The following is a 22,979-nucleotide window of genomic DNA, read 5'->3' as shown; positions in this document are numbered from 1 at the left end:
AATTCGCATGTTAAATTGGAGAATACCATGCAATTACTCAAACATCACTAAGGATATAAACATGCCACATTATACCTATGTTTGGCAGTAGTTTTCTCATCTGTGCTGCATTTGGAAAAAATATTGGTTCTGATGGTTCTTCCTGCCCTACCACTTCACCCTTCATTTGTAACAAATGCTCAATACAAAAACATTCTGATTCAAAGTACAGGATCCTGGCTAAACAGCTTAATACCCAGTAGTAGGAGTAAGTACGTACCACCTCTGTTAGGAGTATTTTACTACTGGATTAAGCAAACACCATGTTTCTAAGTAAAAACTGCTTTCAGAGTTTTAAAAACAGTCCTGAAATTGTCCAGAAACAGTCCAGATATTGAGCAGCTGATTCCTGTTTCTGATGGTCCTTCACCATAACTGACAGTAGTTTAAAGATGAGTTTCACCTCTTGATTCTTTGCATCTCCCAAAGGTGTGATGAAATGAAAGTCCTCAAGGGGGCAGCACATGTTTCACAGGCTACCATTTAGCATCTCTCAGAGGAATGAATTTGTTCAGACATATTTGGCACAAAATCACACTCTCTGGTCTGCAGTGCAGATTTCATATACGCACAGCAGGTTTTTCAGATGCAGTTCTGTTTTCCTCCAAGGATCTCAGAGTGCTTTACATACATTAATAAATGAAACCTGTCCACCCAGGAAATTTCAGGAAATAAGCAAACCTTTTTCGGCAGAACCAAGCCAGGAACAAAACTCAGGCATCTCACAGTGTGGCCTTTCCTTTCGGCATCAGCATTTGCTTCATTTCTGCAGATAGCTGTCCTCTTTGCAAATATGATTCTTAACTTTTGAGCAGCACAACTACAAGTGCTTAGTCTACCCAGACAAATTAGGGTATGACCAAATGTTGACAAGAACTCCCAGTTTCCTAATAACATAAGAAGAGCCCTGCTGGATGAGACCAAGGGCCCATCTAGTCCAGCTTCCTGTATCTCACAGTGGCCCCACCAGATGCCATCACCACATCCTGTGGCAAGGAGTTCCACAAACTAACAACTCACTGGATAAAGACATATTTTCTTTTGTCTCTTCTCACTCTCCCAATGCTCCATTTGAGCGGATGTCCCCTGGTTCTAGTATTTCATGAGAGGGAAAAGAGCTTCCCTCTATCCACCTGATCCATCCCCTGCATCATTTTATACAAATCAATTAGGTCCTCCCTCAGGTGCCTTTTCTCTAGACTAAAAAGCCCCAAACGCTGTAGCCTTTCATCATAAGGGAGGCACCCGAGCCCAGTCATCATTTTAGTCGCTCTCTTCTGCATCTTTTCCTGTTCCATGATGTCTTTTTTGAGGTGCAGTAACCAGAACTGTATGCAGTACTCCAGGTGCAGCCTTATTAGCGTTTTGTACAATGGCATTATAATGTTGGCTGTTTTATTTTCAATCCTCTTTTTAACGACAAACACTTATCATTACTTATTTTATACATTTCAGACATTTTTACACTAACCTCCAGTAAAAAAAAAAAAATCCAGGTGGATTCCATTTAAAAAAAACATGGAAACAGATACAGAATCTCAAGTATCAAAGAGTAATCTTGTCTGGTATTCAGTAAGTGGTCAGCAGGATGTCAGTATACCAATTACTGTTTGCTTCTAGGATTCTATTCAGAGTATATTTAGCCCAAACCCACTGCAATTATTATGAGTCGTCTCCAACAGCAGCTTTGCTTTAGGGAAGAACAGCTTAGCTTCTGCAAGCGAAAGAAACTAATTTTTACAAATGGCCTTTCTACTACTTATACCTTCTAATTGACCTCCTGCCTCTTTTTCTTACAGTAGAGAGATCCTCTAGAGAGACAGGGAAAACGGGGATATAACATTCATATGCTCAATTTGTGTAATGCGAAGATTTGCATACTATGCTAATTAGGTCACCTCGATTTGGAGGACTATACAATCCTCCATCTTACTATATAGGGTCTTTCTTCAGAGCAGCGCCTAGCGATAGCCCAATGGGTTGTTCTTAGGTGTGCTCCATTTTAAATTTATGACATTCTTTCTACTTGTATTGCTTTCCTTTTTCTTTTTTCTTTTTTTAAATTAGATTTATACCCCACACCATCTGGTAGCTAGGACACTCTGGGCAGCTAACAATAACAAGACAAACAATACAATATTAAAACATGATAAATAATACAAATATTCAACAGATACAATAACTAGTAGGATAGATTAAAACAGATGGCTCTAAAGATGGTAGAAAGGATGGCAAAAAAGATGAAAAAACGGAAGCAGAGATATCAGCAACTTAATGCTGAGGGAAAGCCTGACGGAAGAACCAAGTTTTCAATGCTTGTTTAAACCTGTCCAACCAGGGTGCCAGGTGTATCCACATGGGCAGATTGTTCCACAGGTGGGGGGGGGGGCATTACCAGGTCTTTGTTGACATTATCATGTCTTTAACATAACTTAGCAACATGTTCAGTGTTCATGTAAAAGAAAGTTTAGTTCGTGGTTTAATGGTTAATTTTAAAAAAATTATCCATGTTATTACTAGTAGCATAATAGTCTTTTGAGAGCTGCATAATAAACCATCAGAATTATATATATCATCATGGTAGTTTGAACCTTTGACTGAAAAAGCAAAGTTGATTTCATAGGACAGCATGTTCCAAATATTTTGGCCATTACAAAACTCCGCTTTGATACTATTACCAGAGGAATGCTAACCAGTAAAATGATTAAAAGTGCTAAGACTGGCAAAATATCTAAAGCTTTGAAGAGCACGTATCGGAATGGATTCCACCGTGCTGGAGACAGCCTCAGGCTTGCAAATCCATTTCTTCCTACAATAGTATTGAAGTGCTAGTTTATCTCCTCTTGTTAAGTAACCTGTATCACAACGATCTGCAGCATATTTTTGAAGTTTCTGCTGACCCAGTTCAAAATAACAATGTGGAATTCATTAGTCTCTGCTGGGGTTCAGTTTCAGGGGAAAGCATGCCACATATTTGGGCAGGGTCTTGTATACACATTGTATGCTGATTGTAGTTGTAATGAGGAGCCTGCTACCAAGAGGAACAACAAAAGCAGATGATAGGTCTCTGCCCCATTCTCCTGACTGCAATTCATTTCTTTCCTTGACAGTTTTAACCCTCACACCAGCACAAAACTTTGCATGTTTCACATGCATCAACTCTTCCTTCAGGGTTCAGGCTCATTATTCCAAAAACAACAATTATAGTGGACAGGGTTTATTAGAGGCATACCAGGACTATCGATGCTGTGCGCCAACAGAGAGGAGGAAAGTTTGAGCACCCACTGCTGCCACCCTACACAAGAAAGAAATTGTGTGATGCTTGAAATAAGAAGAGAAGAGCGAGTTGGAGGCTCAAAAAACAAAGAGTTACTCAAGGATCAGAAGGAACTACATTAAAAACTCATTGTCCAGATTAAGAGTGGGCAAGTTTATACCCCTTCATGGATTGCTGCCTTGTCGTGGCGAAGGGGCTTGAGTAACTCAGGGAAGCTATGGGCTATGCCGTGCAGGGACACCCAAGACGGACAGGACATAGTGGAGAGTTCGGACTAAACGCAATCCACCTGGAGTAGGAAATGGCAATGCCACTCCAGTATCTTTGCCAAGAACGCCCCATGATCAGAAACAAAAGGCTAAAAGATATGACGCTGGAAGATGGGACCCTCAGGTCGGAAGGTGTCCAACATGTTACTGAGGAAGAGCAGAGGACAAGGACAAGTAGCTCCAGAGCTAATGAAGTGGTTGTGCCAAAACCGAACGGACGCTCAGCTGTGGACGTGCCTGGAAGTGAAAGGAAAATCCAATGCTGCAAAGAAAAATACTGCATAGGAACCTGGAACGTAAGATCAATGAACCTTGGGAAGCTGGAGGTGGTCAAACAGGAGATGGCAAGAATAAACATCAACATCCTGGGCATCAGTGAACTAAAATGGACAGGAATGGGCGAATTCAGCTCAGATGATTATCATATCTACTATTGTGGGCAAGAATCCTGTAGAAGGAATGGAGTGGCCCTCAAAGTCAACAAAAGAGTGGGAAAAGCTGTAATGGGATACAATCTCAAAAATGATAGAATGATGTCATTACGAATCCAAGGCAGATCTTTCAACATCACAGTAATCCAGATTTATGCACCAGCCACCAATGCTGAAGAGGCTGAAACTGACCAGTTCTATGAAGACTTACAACACCTTCTAGAACTGACACCAAAGAAAGATGTTCTTCTCATTCTAGGGGACTGGAATGCTAAAGTAGGGAGTCAAGAGATAAAAGGTACAACAGGGAAGTTTGGCCTTGGAGTTCAGAATGAAGCAGGACAAAGGCTAATAGAGTTTTGTCAAGAGAATAAGCTGGTCATCACAAACACTCTTTTCCAACAACACAAGAGGCGACTCTACACATGGAAATCACCAGATGGGCAATATCGAAATCAGATTGATTATATTCTCTGCAGCCAAAGATGGAGAAGCTCTATACAGTCAGCAAAAACAAGACCTGGAGCTAACTGCGGCTCTGATCATCAGCTTCTCATAGCAAAAGTCAAGCTTAGACTGAAGAGAGTAGGAAAAACCACTGGGCCACTCAGGTATAATCTAAACCAAATCCCCTATGAGTACACAGTGGAAGTAAAGAACAGATTTAAGGAACTAGATTTGGTGGACAGAGTGCCTGAAGAACTTTGGATAGAGGCTCGTAACATTGTCCAGGAGGCAGCAACAAAAACCATCCCAAAGAAAAGGAAATGCAGGAAAGCAAAATGGCTGTCCAACGAGGCCTTACAAATAGCAGAGAGGAGAAGGAAAGCAAAATGCAAGGGAGATAGGGAAAGTTACAGAAAGTTGAATGCAGACTTCCAAAGAATAGCAAGGAGAGACAAGAGGGCCTTCTTAAATGAACAATGCAATGAAATAGAGGAAAATAACAGAAAAGGAAAAACCAGAGATCTGTTCAGGAAAATTGGAGATATTAGAGGAACATTTCGTGCAAAGATGGACATGATAAAGGACAAAAATGGTAGGGACCTCACAGAAGCAGAAGACATCAAGAAGAGGTGGCAAGAATACACAGAGGAATTATATCAGAAAGATGTGGATATCCCGGACAACCCAGACAATGTAGTTGCTGACCTTGAGCCAGACATCCTGGAGAGTGAAGTCAAGTGGGCCTTAGAAAGCCTGGCTAACAACAAGGCCAGTGGAGGTGATGGCATTCCAGTTGAACTATTTAAAATCTTGTAAGATGATGCTGTTAAGGTGCTACATTCAATATGCCAGCAAGTTTGGAAAACCCAACAGTGGCCAGAGGATTGGAAAATAGTCTACATCCCAATCCCAAAGAAAGGCAGTGCCAAAGAATGCTCCAACTACCGCACAATTGCACTCATTTCACACGCTAGCAAGGTTATGCTCAAAATCCTCCAAGGTAGGCTTCAGCAGTATGTGGACCGAGAACTCCCAGAAGAACAAGCTGGATTCTGAAGAGGCAGAGGCACTCGAGACCAAATTGCTAACTTGCGCTGGATTATGGAGAAAGCCAGAGAGTTCCAGAAAAATATCTACTTCTGCTTCATTGACTATGCAAAAGCCTTTGACTGTGTGGACCACAACAAACTATGGCAAGTTCTTAAAGAAATGGGAGTGCCTGACCACCTTATCTATCTCCTGAGAAACCTATATGTGGGACAGGAAGCAACAGTTAGAACTGGATATGGAACAACTGATTGGTTCAAAATTGGGAAAGGAGTACAACAAGGCTGTATATTGTCCCCGAGCTTATTCAACTTATATGCAGAATACATCATGCGGAAGGCTGGACACCACTCTGATGGCAGAAAGTGAGGAGGAATTAAAGAACCTTGTAATGAGGGTGAAAGAGGAGAGTGCATCTTAAAAAGCAGAGACATCACCTTGCCAACAAAAGTCCGAATAAGTCAAAGCTATGGTTTTTCCTGTCGTGATGTATGGAAGTGAGAGCTGGACCATAAAGAAAGCAGACCGCCGAAGAATTGATGCCTTTGAATTGTGGTGAATTGTGGTTCTTGAGAATCCCCTGGACTGCAAGGAGAACAAACCTATCAATTCTAAAGGAAATCAACCCTGAGTGCTCACTGGAAGGACAGATCCTGAAGCGGAGGCTCCCGTACTTTGGCCATCTAATGAGAAGAAAAGAGTCCCTGGAAAAGACCCTGATGTTGGGAAAGTGTGATGGCAAGAGGAGAAGGGGACGACCGAGGATGAGATGGCTGGACAGTGTCTGCGAAGCAACCAACATGAATTTGACACAACCCCGGTAGGCAGTAGAAGATAGGAGGGCCTGGCGTGCTCTGGTCCATGGGGTCACGAAGAGTCGGACACAACTAAACGACTAAACGATGAAGTTTATACCATGTTAAAGGTTCCCCTTGACAATTTTTGTCCAGTCGTGTCCGACTCTAGGGGGCGGCGCTCATCCCGCTCTTCAAGCCATAGAGCCAGTGTTTGTCCGAAGACAATCTTTCCGTGGTCACATGGCCAGTGTGATTTAGACACGGAACTCTATTTACCATGTTAATTACATATTAATGTGCTGGTGACGGGAGGGCACTAGGAAAGTTTGCAGGAATTAAAACAAATCAGTGACAGATGATGGAAAAACATGGAGACTACTATAGCTCCTCATACTGTCTTCAGAGTATGAAAAAATTATTATAATAAAAAAATATTTTTTAAAATTTAGTAATATGTTGTAGAGTTAATTGGGATAATGATAGCAATTAATAATAATATACATGATGCTTTCCAGAGTCAATGTACATGAAATGCAAATGGTGCTTTCCTATACAGTACAGGTAGAAGCACAGTGCAGAGCAGGTGGCCCAACAGCCCAAAGCTAGGCAAGTTCCCACCACACAGAGGAAAGAAAACAAGGAGCTCAGGCACTTTTCCTTGTGAATTATAGACACACCACTCTACTGAACTGCCACCATTTACAAAACTTTAACTTAAACCCTGTTGCTTAAAATAGTAAGTTGTACCGGACCAGGCTCACTGAATCAGTGGGGATTTGTTGAATCAAATCCACTTTAAGTTCTATAGATTCAAATGACCCTACCTCTAGTTACGACTTGCTGTGTTGAACTACGTCACAACTAGAGTAGGCCCATTTGAATCAATGTAACTTATGGAGGAGTTGGCTTACCAAATCCCCAGTGGGCCTACCCTAGTGCAACTCATTATGCTAAGCAACATAATATCAGTCAGTGTGAGTGACCTCCCCTCTGCCAGAGAATGAAAACCAAAGGTTCATACAACAGAGCACACACTGCAGCCTGTGCTCCAGTACAATGAAGAATGGATATGTTATCAACCCCAACTGATGGATTGCCAAATGTAGACAGCAAGTGGGATGCAGGTCTTTCCTAGCTGGAGAAGAGCAGAATTTATGGCACAAACCATCATTTGTTTGTCCTCACTTGATTCCGCAACAACTCAAGGGGATTATCACTTGAAATTGTCACCCCTTGTTTACTCCCCCTTGTTTATTCCCCAAAATAGATAATGGGGCAGCCATCAAATGCATGCAGAGGCAAAGATGTTTCCCACTCAAAATGCCCAACAGATATAATCAAATCTTGCAGCAAAGCTATGCAGACCTATTGGAAGGGGCACTTTTCAAATATTTGAAAGGCTGTCATACAGAGGAGGGGCAGGATCTGTTCTCAAACATCCCAGAGTACAGTACACGCAACAATGGGCTCAAGTTAAAGGAGGCCAGATTTTGGTTGAATATCAGGAAAAACTTCCTAACTGTTAGAGCAGTATGACAGTGGAAGTTGCCTTGGGAATTGGTGAGTGCTCCAACACTGGGGGCATTCAAGAAAAAGTTAGATAATCACCTGGCAGATATGCTTTGATTTTATTCCTGCAATGAGCAGGGGGTTGGACTTAATGACCTTGTAGGCCCCTTCCAATTTCACTTTTCTATGATTCGCAACTGTGCAGTTGCTGGATTTTTTTTTCTTTGCATGGCTTCTACATCCCTCCAGAATGCCTGGGCACCAGACATATAACAGATGCAGTCATACTCGACATGAAACTATAGGTAGGGGAAAAGCTGTGTTTGACAGTCTTCAAAGCTGTCAGAGCTTTCAAAGATGATGGTTGGGGGGCAGCTGCAAGATCAGAAAGATCCTGATTCTTCTGGGACACTCTCAGTATTCATTCCATAGCTGTTCTCAGTGTTTATGATAGTTAACCAAAATACTGAATTAAAAGTGTATGCAGCACTAAAACTGACTATATTATCATGTAAGGGAAAAGGAGGCCTGTCTCAAAGGGGCTGAAGCATAAATGAATTGTTATATATGGGAGACCATGTTCTCAATGAGTGAGAATGATGGGCATAAAATCCTTGTGAGGATTAAATGACTTTTGATGGAGCAGAGTTGAAACTGATATGATACGCCAGATGAGGCACATATAGAAAAGATAGGCATTTCGATCAAGAGAATCAGTTTGATAACTGATTTTGCATTTCCACTGCATTTCCACCAATGTGTGCTATATTGCTGATTATTAAATAACTGCAAGATCATAGCCAATGAGACATATTTGCTGTCTTCCCACAAGTAGGGAGGTTTTCCCTTAGTGACTGGCTCTCTAGATAGGGTTTTTAAGTTGGGATGATTAGTATTTCGTTGTTTTAATCCGTTTTAACAATGCCTTTATTTAACATTTTAGGTATAATGGTTATTTAATTCTTTTTAAACATTTGAATAATTTATTGTTTTTAATCTATCTCTTTTAATGATGTAAGCCACATTGGGCCCTTTTATGGAGAAAGGTGGGATAAAACTATTTTAAATAAATGAATAAGTTGTGTTTCATGGTAGTCAGGTTGGTCATAATTAATTTTGAGGAAAGCAAACCTGTCCAAACAAGGGAAACGAGTGGTTTTCTGTCAGTCCTCCTAGTTATTAGAGTCACCCATCTCAGGAATAATTTTGACACTTTTAACTATTTTGATATGTGTTTTAAAAGTATGTTATTTGTATTTTTTTTTCAATTGTGTTATAAGTCATCTTGGCTATTTCTTGAAAATTAGCATATATTTTTGCTTAATAAACATATTTTTTGGGCCACCTGATTTTCACGTTCTGATTCCACTACTTATTTTGACATAAGCACCAGTATGTAAACCTTAGGAAACATCTTTCTTATAAGCATGGGTTTTCTTCAGACTCTCTTGTTCTCTGTCACAAACGTAGAAGAGAATTGCATATTGTGTCAGGGGATGGAACTCTTGGTGGAAATACTGTATTAGTCTTCCTTAAATCATCTTTTAAGTCAAAAGCTCTGGGCTGGTGCCAAGAAGAGTCTACCTATATGCCTTAATCTGTATAGGTTTATATCATGATAAAAAAAAAGGATGATGGGCTTTGATTTGTCTTTCTTGAGATGCTTTCCTGCCTATGCCAACTGACAAACCAAATGATGCCACTTTTGTCTCATTGCCACCAATTTAGATAATCAGAAATACTATGGGAATGTACCAGATCTCTTTAAATCTGCACATATTTAAAAGGGTAATCTGTTACATTTTTATTTCTCCTACCCTCCAATAAGCAAAAGGCGAGCCACTAAATTGTCACAGCAAACCTGTGAAATATGTGAAGCTGAGAGAGTTTGAATGTGAGAGGTCATGAAATGTGACTTTTATGAGGGTGTAGACAGATCCTGAAACTGAGGCTCCAATACTTTGGCCATCTCATGAGAAGAGAAGACTCCCTGGAAAAGACCCTGATGTTGGGAAAGTGTGATGGCAAGAGGAGAAGGGGACGACAGAAGATGAGATGGTTGGACAGTGTCATCAAAGCTACCAACATGAATTTGACCCAGCTTTGGGACGCAGTAGAAGACAGGAGGGCCTGGCGTGCTCTGGTCCATCAGGTCACAAAGAGTCGGACATAACTTAACGACTAAACAACAACAAAAATTCCACTTCTGAATTTGATACTCTACCAGCTATAAGTGGGCCCTCTGGAATTGTGCACCAGCCCACCTGCCTGGCTCTGAAGAACTGTGCCAACCTATCCTTATCTTCCAAAGGAAGCCAGCTAGTATGCCCAGAGCCGAGAGGCTGGATACTCATAGAGCAGTATCACCAACAATGAAATATATTTGAAAAAAATCATAGCAGGTGCTGTGGGAGAATCAGTACGGTAATAACAATTACATACCAACAAGTCAATTCTGACTTAAGGCAACTTTTTCTAGGGTTTTCTAGATATATAATCCTCAGAGGTGGTTTGTCACTCTCTTCTTCTAGAGGTGCCCTGGGACGGTGCAGTTTGCCCAAGGCTACCAAAGTTAACTCTTCTGAGTCACGCAACAGGTAATTGAACTCTCAACGTCTGGCTCTGCAGCCAAGTAATTAATTCACTGAGCTATCCAGCTAGCTAGCGGGGAGACAGTACTCACCAAGAATTCTTGAGGAACCTGAAACAATCACTGAAGATTGATGTTCTTTTGGAGTGGTGGCAGGACCTCCAATTTGGTATATTAGCCAGCTTCTTCCCATGTGCAAAGTGTTTTAATGCACGTTAAAGAATTGTTTGGTTTGTATCATGGATCCACAGGAACCACTTAACAAATAATGTTTTTTTAATTAAAAGCAAGGTAAAATACTTGAAAAGGGCACTTCAGTCCACGTCAGACACTTAAATCACAGATTTTTCTAACTGAAATAAGGCTTAATTTTCAGAAATGGGACAGCATCAGGATAGGGAATGAAATCTCCCCAAAACAGGAAATTTCATCACCTGCCCATCATCCTAAGTATGGAAAATGAACATATACACTGAACTCTTCTCCAAGAGGGGATTACTCTGATCTGGGATTAAAAGGATCACATTTTGATTAATATCTATTTTTAAAAGCCAGAACAATGATTCCAATTGATCAATGATCTCTCTCTTATTTAGCAGGACTTATCACAAAAACAGTATACCAACGAGTAATGAAAAATGTACAACTGCAAAGGCTTTAGGCAGACAACAAACCTATTTTTGTCTTATATTCTGCAAGTGATGGCAGAAAACTGAAGAGCTGTTAAAAATTCACTTGTGTTAATCATATTCTACTCTTAAGAATTTTTTTTCATCTAGTTTTCTCAAAGTGCCTCTGCTATGAAGAATGGAATAGGTAATGGAGAGTAAGTGAAATCCTGAAAGTGGCAGGATAGTCCAGTGATGTAGTTTCTCCAGAATGCTCTCTTTTCATCTAACTTGAAAATTCAAAGAAATTCAAAAAGCATTGCAATTTCCATCATTAATCTCTGGGTCTTCCAGTAACAGCACCAAAGTCATCAGTGCCTCTTAAGGCTATGCTCTGCCATCCTCAATGTATTATGGTTCCTGCAATGGTCATTACTTTTTTGTTATTCTCTAAAACAATTAGTTACCTCTTTGAAGTCAGCTGAGAGAACATCAGCTTCCTTCCCTTCCATAATTTTAAGATAGCTTGCAGAAAATTTTTTTGCATCAATATGATTCCTTTCCCCTTTGTTTCCTGAACTTTTCTTTAGCATATTTCCAATTCGTGCATTCCTTTTTAACCAAAGGTCTTAATGTTTGGTTGCCTCTTGTCCCAACTGCATGGCTGAGCAAAATGCAAAATTTGCAACATGCACCACTTAAATATTGGAATATACTGTACTAGCCAAGAATACATCTTCAGCCACTGGTGCTGAAATGCAACATTGTTCTCTGAGACTCGAGGAACAAAAAAAAAATCTTCAGGTAGTAACCAGAATTCCTTTAATGCTTTCTCTTTTACTGAGTCAGTTGAATGGCTACTGCACACCTCACAAAAGCCTAAATCAGCTGAAACATTTTATGGCTACCTTCAGAATTTTCTACGTCAATATTCTCTTCCAATTTTTGTTTTGCCTCTTTCAACTTTTTAAATGCAAATGCAAGAACGGATGACTGTTTTGACCTCTTTGCTTTTGATTTTTAGAAAGAAACACAGAAAAATAATGAAATCAAATATAGGGTTGCCACAAGTCAGGGAAATTGAAATGGGTCCGGGAAAATGGACACAAGCCAGGGAAAATAAAGGAAACTGTGATAAAGATATACTTGAGTAGTGGACTTTTGATACACTGCTGACAAAGGATGATATTTTCCTGAGAATTGCATTAGAGACTCCACCTCTTTCTCAGTTCCATGTCCGACTAACCCAGCAACCTGCTTAATATCTTCGTGGAACTCTGCCCCTGCATAGCTTATGAGGTCAGCTTGTGGCTTTTACAAAGCAAAGTTAGTTTAATGTTTAGAGCCGTGGTTCTCAAACTTTTTTGAGCCCTGACCCCCTTTTATAATAGCCAAGTAACCTGTGACAGCCCTCACCATCACGATTGCTTAAAAGGGCATTTTTAATGGAGTTAAGTCATCCCGTCTCAGAAAGTACAGGCTTCTTTCTCTCCCAAAGGTCCTGTTTCTCATACATACACAATAACTTTAATATCCTTCTCAGAAAAGTCAAGGTAGAAATTATTTAACATGGGCTACAACACATATAAGGTGACCCACATGTGCCCAGAAAACACTTTGGAACCTCCTTGGGAGTTGCAACCCCCAAATTGGGAAACACTGGTTTAGAGCAACATACAAACTCCAAATATTTAATTGTTTTCATCCCTACCTCCTAGTACTTCATTTAGCATACATACAAAGACAAACATGTGTCCTGGTCACACTTGTATATGGAATACAGGTTTTTAAAAAACCCAACTAAAGAGAGAATTGAGCTGCCAATGAGTGCTGCTGCACAGTGAAGTTAATTTAATTTAAAATATTTATATGCTGCCTTTCTCCTAATGGATCCCAAGAGGCTTACAACATTAAAAGATAAATAATAAATTATTATAATATTAAAAAAGCATTAAACAGGTATATATTTATATATACTTAAAACGCACAAATAAGAGCTATATTAAAAACACAAGTAAAACAACAGAATCAAATAATCTCTTTTAAAAATCCCCTTGGTCAACCAGTTTAAAGGAAAATCTGCCTGAAAAGAAAGGTATTTGCCTGCTTGTGGAAGGATAACAAAGATGGAGCCAGCCTGACCTCCTGTGGAAGGGAGTTCCAGAGTCTGGAGCAGCAACAGAGAAGGCCCTCTCCTGTGTCCCCACCAAATGTGCCTGTGAGGGTGGTGGTGGGTTCAAGATAAAAGTCTTTCCTGATGATCTTAATATCCAGATAGGCTCATACAGGGCAAAACATTCTTTTAGGTCACTTGGACTCAACCCATTCAGGACTGTAGATTAAAACCAGCACTTTGAATTGTGCCATGAAATGGAACAGCAGCTAGTGGACTTGTTGTAACAAGGGAGTTATATGTTCCCTGTAATCATCCCCAGTTAATCTTCTGACTGTGGCATTTTGGACCTGCCGGAATTTCTGAACACCTTCCAGCAGCCCCTCCAAAAGCCCCACACAGGGCGCATTACAGTAATCTAGCCAAGACGTAACTAAGTTTGCAAATGGGACTTTTTGTTCCTGCTGGAGTTTACAGAGAACCTGCTCTCTTACCTTCTTCCCTGAACTCTCCCATGCATAAAGCTTACATATGAGGGTTGCCTGCTTCTCCTAGATTATATAAATGACCCGCAAGCAGTTAAACTATTTCTCATCCCCTGCTGCTGATCTGCTCATTACACTTCCTGGAACCCAGAAAGTTAGTCAGAGCTTTCCTACTTGCCAGATAAGCAAATTTACTGTATCTTGATGTCAGGCAGGAGCCTCTGTGTGAGGCTGTATCTGCAACCATATTTTTTAAAAGGCATTTAAGAGGACAGATTTTAATATGCAATGGCTGGATATCAAATTTCATGCTGAGTTTATTCCATGGCTATCACCAGTTGCTGGAGACAAATAGAAAGATTATCATAACATGTGCTACAAAACCTTTGAACTAAGTAATATGGGAATTAGAGCTGTGGAGTCTCATGCATAAGCACCATCATATCAGAAGAACCTGAAAATTGAATCAAGTCAACAGCTATTAGGTTCAAAGCCAAGTACAAGTTCAGACTGTAAAAGCAGAAGGGATGGAAAGACACCATTTGCAAATGCTGAAAAGTATGTTCAGGGTGATGAAAGTGGCTAAGAACTACCTCCCACACAAACAAGTATGGCTGCCTTGGTAATCAAGGATTGTGTTAAGAAAGCACAATGCCTGTGGTAGATTTGGCGATGAAGAAAATGTCATTCAACTACTGTAAAAACATCAGTGGGTTATTCAAGTGAATGTTCTGGGATAGTCAAACTAGCCTAAAAGTTTCATCCTGGAAACACAAGAGCAATGTACATTGTCACTTTTAACAGCAATTTTTAAAACCTTATAAGATTTTTTTTAAAAAAATGTAACTAAACTGGAGTATGTCTGGACTCTATGAGATGTACGTTAAAATAGGTGGAGTGAGTAAACCCACAGTTTCACCTGAATTGACCCTCCCCTTGCAACAGATTACATATGATCTGGCATACATTTCATTGAGATGATTGGAGGAAGAGAAAACTTGTGGTCCGAGGATATCCTTGCACGGATGATGAGGCACCTTTTGTAAAAAAAAAAAAAAAAGCTAGGATTAATACATGAGTGTCTTATTTATTTAGCTTGACATACTTTTCCGTTCCACCTTCTCACCTGGACTCAAATATAAAGCGTAATGGACTTTATCTTTGCATGCCAGCCATATTCTCATCTCACAGAGCAAGAGACAGAAACAAGATTGTAATTTGATTCCATAATAATAAAACTAAATCTATGTTTTCTACAATGGCAAGTATTTAGCACATGCCTTTATGCATTCATAAACTCTGTGGATTCTGTAGTTCATCCTTGCCCATCATTTTTGCCTAAAGAAAACAAACAACCTCCAAGAAGGCATGGAGGCAAGTGTTTGTTGGTGCTCTGCTGCCATCTCTTGGTAGTACAAAAGGTCAGTGCCTCTTGCGTTACCCCTGTGGGAGAAAGAAAAGGTTACATTAAAGGACAAGAAATGAAAACAGCTGTGATTATTGTGGCAGAAACCAATTCCCCAATGCTCAGACACAGCAGCACCTCTCTCTAAAATGAGAAAACTCTACAAGGTGGGAAAAGTATGCTTTTCTCAAAATATCAAGTAAACAAAGATCTAAATTACTTGACATCATAAATGTTAAGAGGATTAAAAAAAAAGGAAATGAAACTGAAATTCATCTCAAACTGCAATGTCCAAATAGTTCAGTTGTGTGCAAAATCTACCAATGGTCTACAAATAAAGGCTTAAGTCAACACACACTTATCTAGAAACAACTTCCATTGAAGATCACAACTTGCTTCACAGGAGACCTCTACTGAACTGCACTGTCAGTGTGGAAGATCAGTACCAACTAAACAAAATAAGAAAATAACCGACCATCAGCCTACTTCTTACATGATTTTATGCTGTTAGCTGCCTAGAGTGGTCTTAACCGACCAGATAGGCGGGATATAAAATAAATAGATAGATAGATAGATAGATAGATAGATAGATAGATAGATAGATAGATAGATAGATAGATAGATAGATAGATAGATAGATAGATAGATAGATAGATAGATAGATAGATAGATAGATAGATAGATAGATAGATAGATAGATAAATAAATAAATAAATAAATAACAAAGCAGAATCAAAATCCTGGTAACAGAATTATATTTACAGTCAACCCTCGACTTACAAATGGCCCTAGTTACAAACATTTTGACTTACAAACCACTCTGATAGAAAAATATTGACTCAACTTGCAAACTTAGATTCAAGTTATGAACCAAAAAACCATGCGGGAGGTGGGAAAAGCACGAAATTTGAACTTTCAGTTAACCGTTGGCCAGTGAAGAGGGTGCCTGTCTGCTTCCTCACTCTTCCCAGCGTTTTGAGAGAGTGGATTTGGAGACAGTCTTCAGACTCCCTGGTACTGCCTGGTATTGCTTGGTACAGTGCTGTACGGACTGTATTTTTATTTTTTGGCTTTTTTAAAATTGATTTTTGGATTTTTAAAAGGTGTTCCCTCTGTTGCCCCTTTTTCCCAAGAAAAGCCAATACAAGGTGCTTGTATTGGCTTGTCTTGATTGAAAAGGTGCTTTTCAAGGTGATCTGTTGTCTGAAAGGTGCTTGGTTTTTCCCAGAACGTGCTTGTCTTGGCTGAAAAGATGCTTTTCAAGGTGTTCTGTTGAAAAGGTGTCTGTTCCCTCCTTCCCTCCCTCTTTCCTTTCCTTTTTTTAAAACCTAAGTCATCTTAGGTTAAAAGGAAAAAAGAAAAACAATTCTGCCCCTAGTGGTAGGAACGGATTAACTGGCTTTGCATTAGTTCCTATGGGAACTAATGATTCGAGTTACAAACCACCCCTCGACCTAAGAACCAAAAACAGCCGGAACGGATTAATTGGTTTTCACTGCATTCCTATGGGAAATGCTGATTCAACTTACGAACTTTACGACTTACAAACTTCATTCCGGAACAAATTAAGTTTGTAAATCGAGGGTTGACTGTGTGTTGTAGGAAATCCAAATGCAGTGCTAGAAGAGCAGCGGGTAAACCTGAAACCAGAATGAAAACTTGTGTCTCTCCAGATGTTGAAAAACTATTATTTCCATCATACTTCACCATTAGCCATACTGATGGAAACTGCAAGTCCAGGAACATCTATAGGGTCACTGACTCATTCGCCTTGATTTAAAACCACACATCTTTTTAAAAATTGTGGAATTGAAGATACTATATATGAATCATCAATGCAAATGTACTCACAAGAACACTTTCTAGTAAACATGACAGATAAGACTTTGTTGGTTTTGAGTGATGAGGAATGTTTCAATGGCTTACGGAAGTAATAAACAAGCAATGGTGACAAGTCAGATTTGGCAGCCTTCAAGAGATGTATAGTATTAACAACTGGAGTCAGAAATGACACCCAAACATTGAAATTTTTAGGATTGTTTAATTCCTACTGAGTCAAAGGCAAGCACAACATCAGCCTTTCAGGCAATGGCCCCTTCTTCCAAAGCACTATGTTACTTGGAATGCTGACTTAAGAACATGTCCACTCTCACATAAATATGAGATCTTTGCTATGACACAGGGGACTTGGCTTTGTAGTTACAATTATTGCTGCAGCAAATAATAATTGTTAATTTAATGTTACTGAGCAAAAGATGCCAAAGACTGGATGATCATAGTGGAAGGTTTCCAAACATTATTTTAAAAACCAACAACCAGTCTTAAACAGAGCTACTACCAGTAACATTATCTACCAAAAGTCTTCTTCTTCTTCAGTATTTCATTGTCTTCTTTATTAGGAGCACTAAAAATCAGCATCTCATCTCATGTCATTCACAAAGAAAAATGACAGAATGGGTGCTTTTTCAGATATCCACACACTCTGCAGAAACCCTTGAACATCAGCCTGAAATTCTAGCAACATGTTGAACTGCCTCCAGCAGATAAATGGCAACAGATTGCCATGTAGGACTTAGTAATTTAAACACTGTTTGTAGTCAGTATAATACACTGAAGTACAGTATCAACAAGTATATTCAGTTTAACTGAGGACCAGCGACACAATGTGTATATCTAAGCTCTCGAGTCTTTGTTTCAAGGGGAAGAGAGAACAAGAGAAAGAATTTTGGAGAGGTTAACCATTACTGTGTAACAATTCATTCATTGGTGTGCACATTTTGGACTGTATGCTGCCTAAGAAAGGACCGTTGCCCAGCCCACATAATTAAGGAAGCTGAATCAGTCCTGGTTTGGCTTCTCAATGGGGGAAAACTGATTGAATACATTGGAAAGCAGAAATAGTTAGAAGTGGTGCTGTAACAAGAACTTGAATGTTTTATTCACCAAGACTGTGCAGGAATAGAACTTAAAATAACTGTACAAGAAAGTCTGAAGAGTGCTCACAGCAGGAAATGAAATCTCCCAAAGCCCTCCCCACTACAAAAAAAATGTTTCCACAAAAAAGCCAGCCACACAAGCTTTTACAATTCTTTTTTTTTTTTTTTTGTCTCTAGAGTGCAGACTGGCGAGCCAGGCCTGACTAGGTTGGTAAATCATAATTTGGTTCATCTTCAAGCACTAAATGAGAAACCTCTGAAAATTTCACCCATGCAATGAAAGCTCCGTGGGGAGGGATTGGGGGGGGGGAGGAGGGAGGAGGATTTGAGCATTTGCAAGACTGATTTTTAGCACAACGGTGCAAAATTTTAAGCTTGCTTTGTCACTGCACTGATTATTGCAAAGCAGAAGCATCAAGTGGGCTGTCTACATTGTGAATAATGAGCCTGCCCTTTTGTGCTTATTGTATGCCTGTACACAGCTTCAGAAAAGCATACACTTTTTTTTTTTTTTTTTTTTGCAAATGATGCAAGGGGGAAGATAGTTTGGGATTTCATTCTCTTGGTAACATGGCAGGAATCCTCAACAGAGCTGTCTCACTGTGTCAAAACACTCTGTTTCAACCACAATAAAGGGGACACTGGCAAGATGTTGTTACATCCTTGGGCTTATTGCACTTCTGAGGGATTCAATTATCTTCTTAAGAAATATGTTACAATCATGTTTGTTTGTCTGTTTGCTTGTGTCATTTCTGTGATGCTTTCCTCCTGGTGAAGGGACCTCAGGCAGTTCACAAATGATTAAAACAAGTTGAAGAACTGCACTGAATATGTTTAGGAAACTGAGATTTGCAAGAGACACAGTCATAACTTAACCATTTAAAGAAAAATGAAATCTCCACTAATTAATGCTGAAAAGATTAATATTTGATTTATCTTATGTATGGCCTTGCCTGGGGCAGACGGGCAGATCTGTTCACAGAATGCTTAATTGCTGCCTTGGAATCATAGGGACTGATGCTAGGAAACCCTCTGTGCCCCACCACTGAGAACTGTTCATTGCGTGCAGACATGGGAAAGGGCTTTCTCAGCTGTAGTGCCTCAGTTGTGGAATGCCCTCCCCTTGGAAACTCAAATGGCACTTCATTTTGTTGTCAAGTGAAAACACACTTACTTGGCAGAGCTTTGGGAGTTTAAGGACCTTAGCCTCTGCCAGTTTTAATGCAACAGATTTAAGATTTTAATGTTATGTGCTTAAAATGAGTTAATTTGAAATTGTTTTAAAGATTTTATGCTTTTATATTGCTTTATATGCCTCTGTACATGTTTTATTTGTTTGTCTCTTGTTTGTTTATAATATTTTTAACCCTACTTTCTTCCTAAAAAGTCCCAAAGTGGCTTACATTATTAAAAGATAATATTAAATCTAACAACAGTGACTATATAAATACTTAAAAGGACCAAACAAATACCATGCTAAAAAAACAAATAAAAAAAATAGATGCATCTTTATGGCCTATTGGGAAATTAGAGTAGGCTTGTTGAATCAATAGGGATTTGTTGAGTCAACTCCTCTACAAACTCTATTGCTTCAAATGGGATTACTCTAATTATGGCTTACTTTAGTAATTCCTAGTTAGAGCAGGCCTACTTAAACCAATGGAACTTAGGGAGGAGTTGATTCACTCACTCCCAATTGATTCAATGGACCCACTCTAGTATAATTTAGTATGATAAGCAAGAGGATTTTGGTCAGAGTATCACAAGACCAGATGTCAGCCCCCACCCCCACCCCCATTGCAACTGCCCTTACCTGTAAGCGTTGCTTTCCCAAAGCAGCTGCATTTAAGAGGAAAAAGCACTTCCGAAGCGATCTTATGACTTTGCTATTTATTTCTACAGGCTTATTCTGCATGTCAAGGGGAATGAACTGTTAACATTTCCTCAGTCCTTTGAGGCTTGGGTCAGGTGTTAGGAGGTATTTTTCAACACTTTTGTGGCAAAGACCGGCAGGTCTCTGGACTTCTGTCTGCTACTATTTGCTGTCTTGCTGAACCACCAGGTTCCATCATGATCTGATACTACTTTTCTTTCAGCCAGCAAGAAACACAGAGCAGGGAGACATGTGACCTATGATACCCACAAAGGCCTGGCACAACATTTGGAAAGTGGCAAAGAAAAAAGATCAACAGCTCTCCCTTCCATAAGTTCATGCTTATACCTGTCAATTATTCCTTCGATCTGTTGTCACATCACTTCTAACTTATGGCAACCCCATCAATTAAGGACCTCCAGAAAGTCCTATCATTATCAGGCCAGGTCTGGTTATGTAAACTAAAGGCTGTAACTTCTTTTATTGGAATCAGTCACTCTTGTGTTTGGTATTTTCCCCCACCCCACACACCTTCTATTTCTTCTAGTGTCAGTGTCTTTGCCAGCAACTCTTGTCTTCTTGTTACTGTGTCCAAAGTATGAAGGCTCCCATTTGGTAATTTTAGCTTCTTATTAGGGTTCAGTTCAGTTTAATTCTGTCCTATGGACAGTTTAAACCTATTAATAATCATCAGAAATTCCAAGTCTGGCAAGATTTGTTCTTGACAAATCTATGTTGGCTTCTAGTTATTACAGCATTGATTTCAAGGTGCTTGCTTACTATGACTGCTTCATAATCTGCCCCAGAATTTTCCCTGTCAGGTTAACTGGTCTGTAGTTCCCTGGTTCCTCCTTTTTACCCTTTTTGAAGATACGGACATTGTTAGCTCTCCTCCAATCATCCGGCACTTTTCCATTCTACATGATTCCAAGAAATTAATAGAGTCGTTGACAACATCAGTACTATATGCAAATTTGGATCCTGCCCTTTAAAATTTCACTTTGCACTTATTTGTCGCAACTCACATATGTTAGTAGATCCATAACCAAAGTATTTCTTGAATGATTCTTGCAAATCTTTTTTTAAGGCATGAATTAGGATACTGGAAAATCAGTGGTTAACAGGAAAGAAAAAGAAACAATTTATCCCAATTCAATTGTTCTCCAGCTGGAAGAAAGGCCTTTGCTGGTTTAATAAAATATATAGTGACTTATTTTTAGATTAGATATACATTCTGAGCAAGCATATGGAAGCTGGGAGCAATGCTCAGAAATTACTGCAGAAAACCTACAAAAGTTAAGGAGCAGCTCCAGTTGGAGGAGCCCATCAGACAGCAGAATGGATTGCTTCCTCCTTCTCAATTCTCAAAGAACACTACTCTGTTATACCCATGCTGTCCTGCTCTAGCATACTAAAAGCGTTCACTAGCAACATGGGTCACAGGGCCCATAGCATCTTCTGTGCCTCGTCAGAATGCTAGAAGACACATGATAGGAATAAAATAGGTTCTATAAGGCTGGGGTACCCACAGTCTAGCATGCGAGACAATTTACTTTCTCTTTACACAGAGATACAGTATAAAGATAAACAAAAGCACATAATGTTGCAATGCAACAAATAATTGACTGTCCCCAGAAGGCTCTCTGCTCTGGTTTCAGACGTCCCACTTCACTTCACTTAGATCCCAACAGCAGAGGAGTCTAAGGGTGTCAAAAGCAAGAGCAATGGATTGAAAAAACTACTGAAGAAAGTTAAAGAAGAAAGTACAGAAACAGGAGTGCAACCAAACATTAAGATGATGAAAACCATACATAAGAATTGTATAACTGCAACACTGACAATGAAGAAATCAAAATAGTTAAAGATTTTCTATACCTTAGTTTAAAGACTGCTCAAATGAAGACAACTCAGATTTAAAAGGGCAGCTATGGAGTAACTTCAAAAGATACTACAGGGTACAAATATGGAGATCAAAGCCAAGGTCTGAAAAACGGACAAAAAACCTGATACATTTGAAATGTTGGAGAAGAGCTTCACCCTAGTCTGCCAGAAGGACAAATAAATGGGTTCTGTTTGAAGTCAAGCCTAAATTCTCAATAGAAACAAAAAATGATACAGGGCTATCATATGTTATACATACCATGACAAGATAAGATTCACTGGAAAGAACAATAATGCTGTAAAGAGTAGAAAGCAGCAAGAAACTAGGCGGACCAGATAAGAGATGGATTGAAATAAAGAAAGCCATGACCTTCAGCATGCAAGACCTGAAAAGGGTTGTTTATATGATAGGATTTCTAGAGGTCATTAATTTATCAGGTTGTTGTTAAGTGACTCGATTATATATAATGTATGTAAATATGTATGTTATTATTGTATAGCATCAAGTCACTTAACAACAACCTGATAAATTAATGACCTCTAGAAATCCTACCATATAAACATACATATGGTATGTTGTACATATATATTCTAAAAGAACTCTACAGCAACCAGTATTTGTGGCTGCCAAGATCTTTTAGAGCAGGAATGGGCTTGGGGGTGATGGTAGAGAAAGGAGAAAATTCATCCCCATCATTGGCATCAATGTGTCCCAAGGATTTCACACAAGCTGTCACATCTGCCAGAAAGGATAGGCTCTAAAGAGGAAAAGTAAGGAACATATAAAGAAAAGAAAACAAATAGCTAAATAAATAAAGACCTTAAAGAATCTTTTAAGGCTGCTTGATGTGAAACAGAACCCCTTGGGGAAAACAATCTGAAGCAGGATCAAAGGCTTAAGGTAGGGGCAGTGCTAGTCTCAGGGTCCTGACAGGTTCACATAGGACAGAGATACCTCTGCAGGTGCAGAGGGCAGCACATGGGAGGCATGGGACTGTCCTCTCCTTTGCCGTCCCCATGTATTGCGACCTTCCTGTCAGTGTTAATTATTTTTTACCACTGTAGACTCAGCAAAGGAACCTGAACAGATCAACACTCTAAATAGCCAAAGAGAAGAAGAAGAGGCAAGAGAGAGAATAAGGGTCTAATGGATGGATGCTCCATTGCTTATTGGAAATCAAATCAACACTGGAAGGTGAGAACAGAGGTTTATCTGAAGGAAAATTACACCCATTCCCAACCCCGGGGTGGTGGTGGTGGAAGAGAAGAGCC

The 22,979-nt window shown here is 39.6% G+C and overlaps 1 protein-coding gene across 2 annotated transcripts in view; it reads right to left on the bottom strand.

Annotated features, from left to right (window-relative positions):
- CACNA2D2 (calcium voltage-gated channel auxiliary subunit alpha2delta 2) overlaps positions 1 to 22,979 on the bottom strand; it is a 751,645-nt gene that overhangs the window by 482,223 nt on the left and 246,443 nt on the right. The gene's annotated exons all lie outside the window — the stretch shown is intronic.

Source organism: Pogona vitticeps, chromosome 2 (genome assembly GCF_051106095.1).
Source record: "Pogona vitticeps strain Pit_001003342236 chromosome 2, PviZW2.1, whole genome shotgun sequence".
NCBI classification, from domain to species: domain Eukaryota; kingdom Metazoa; phylum Chordata; class Lepidosauria; order Squamata; family Agamidae; genus Pogona; species Pogona vitticeps.
Note: the sequence above shows the minus strand (reverse complement) of the source record. Positions and strands in the feature narration are given on the sequence as shown.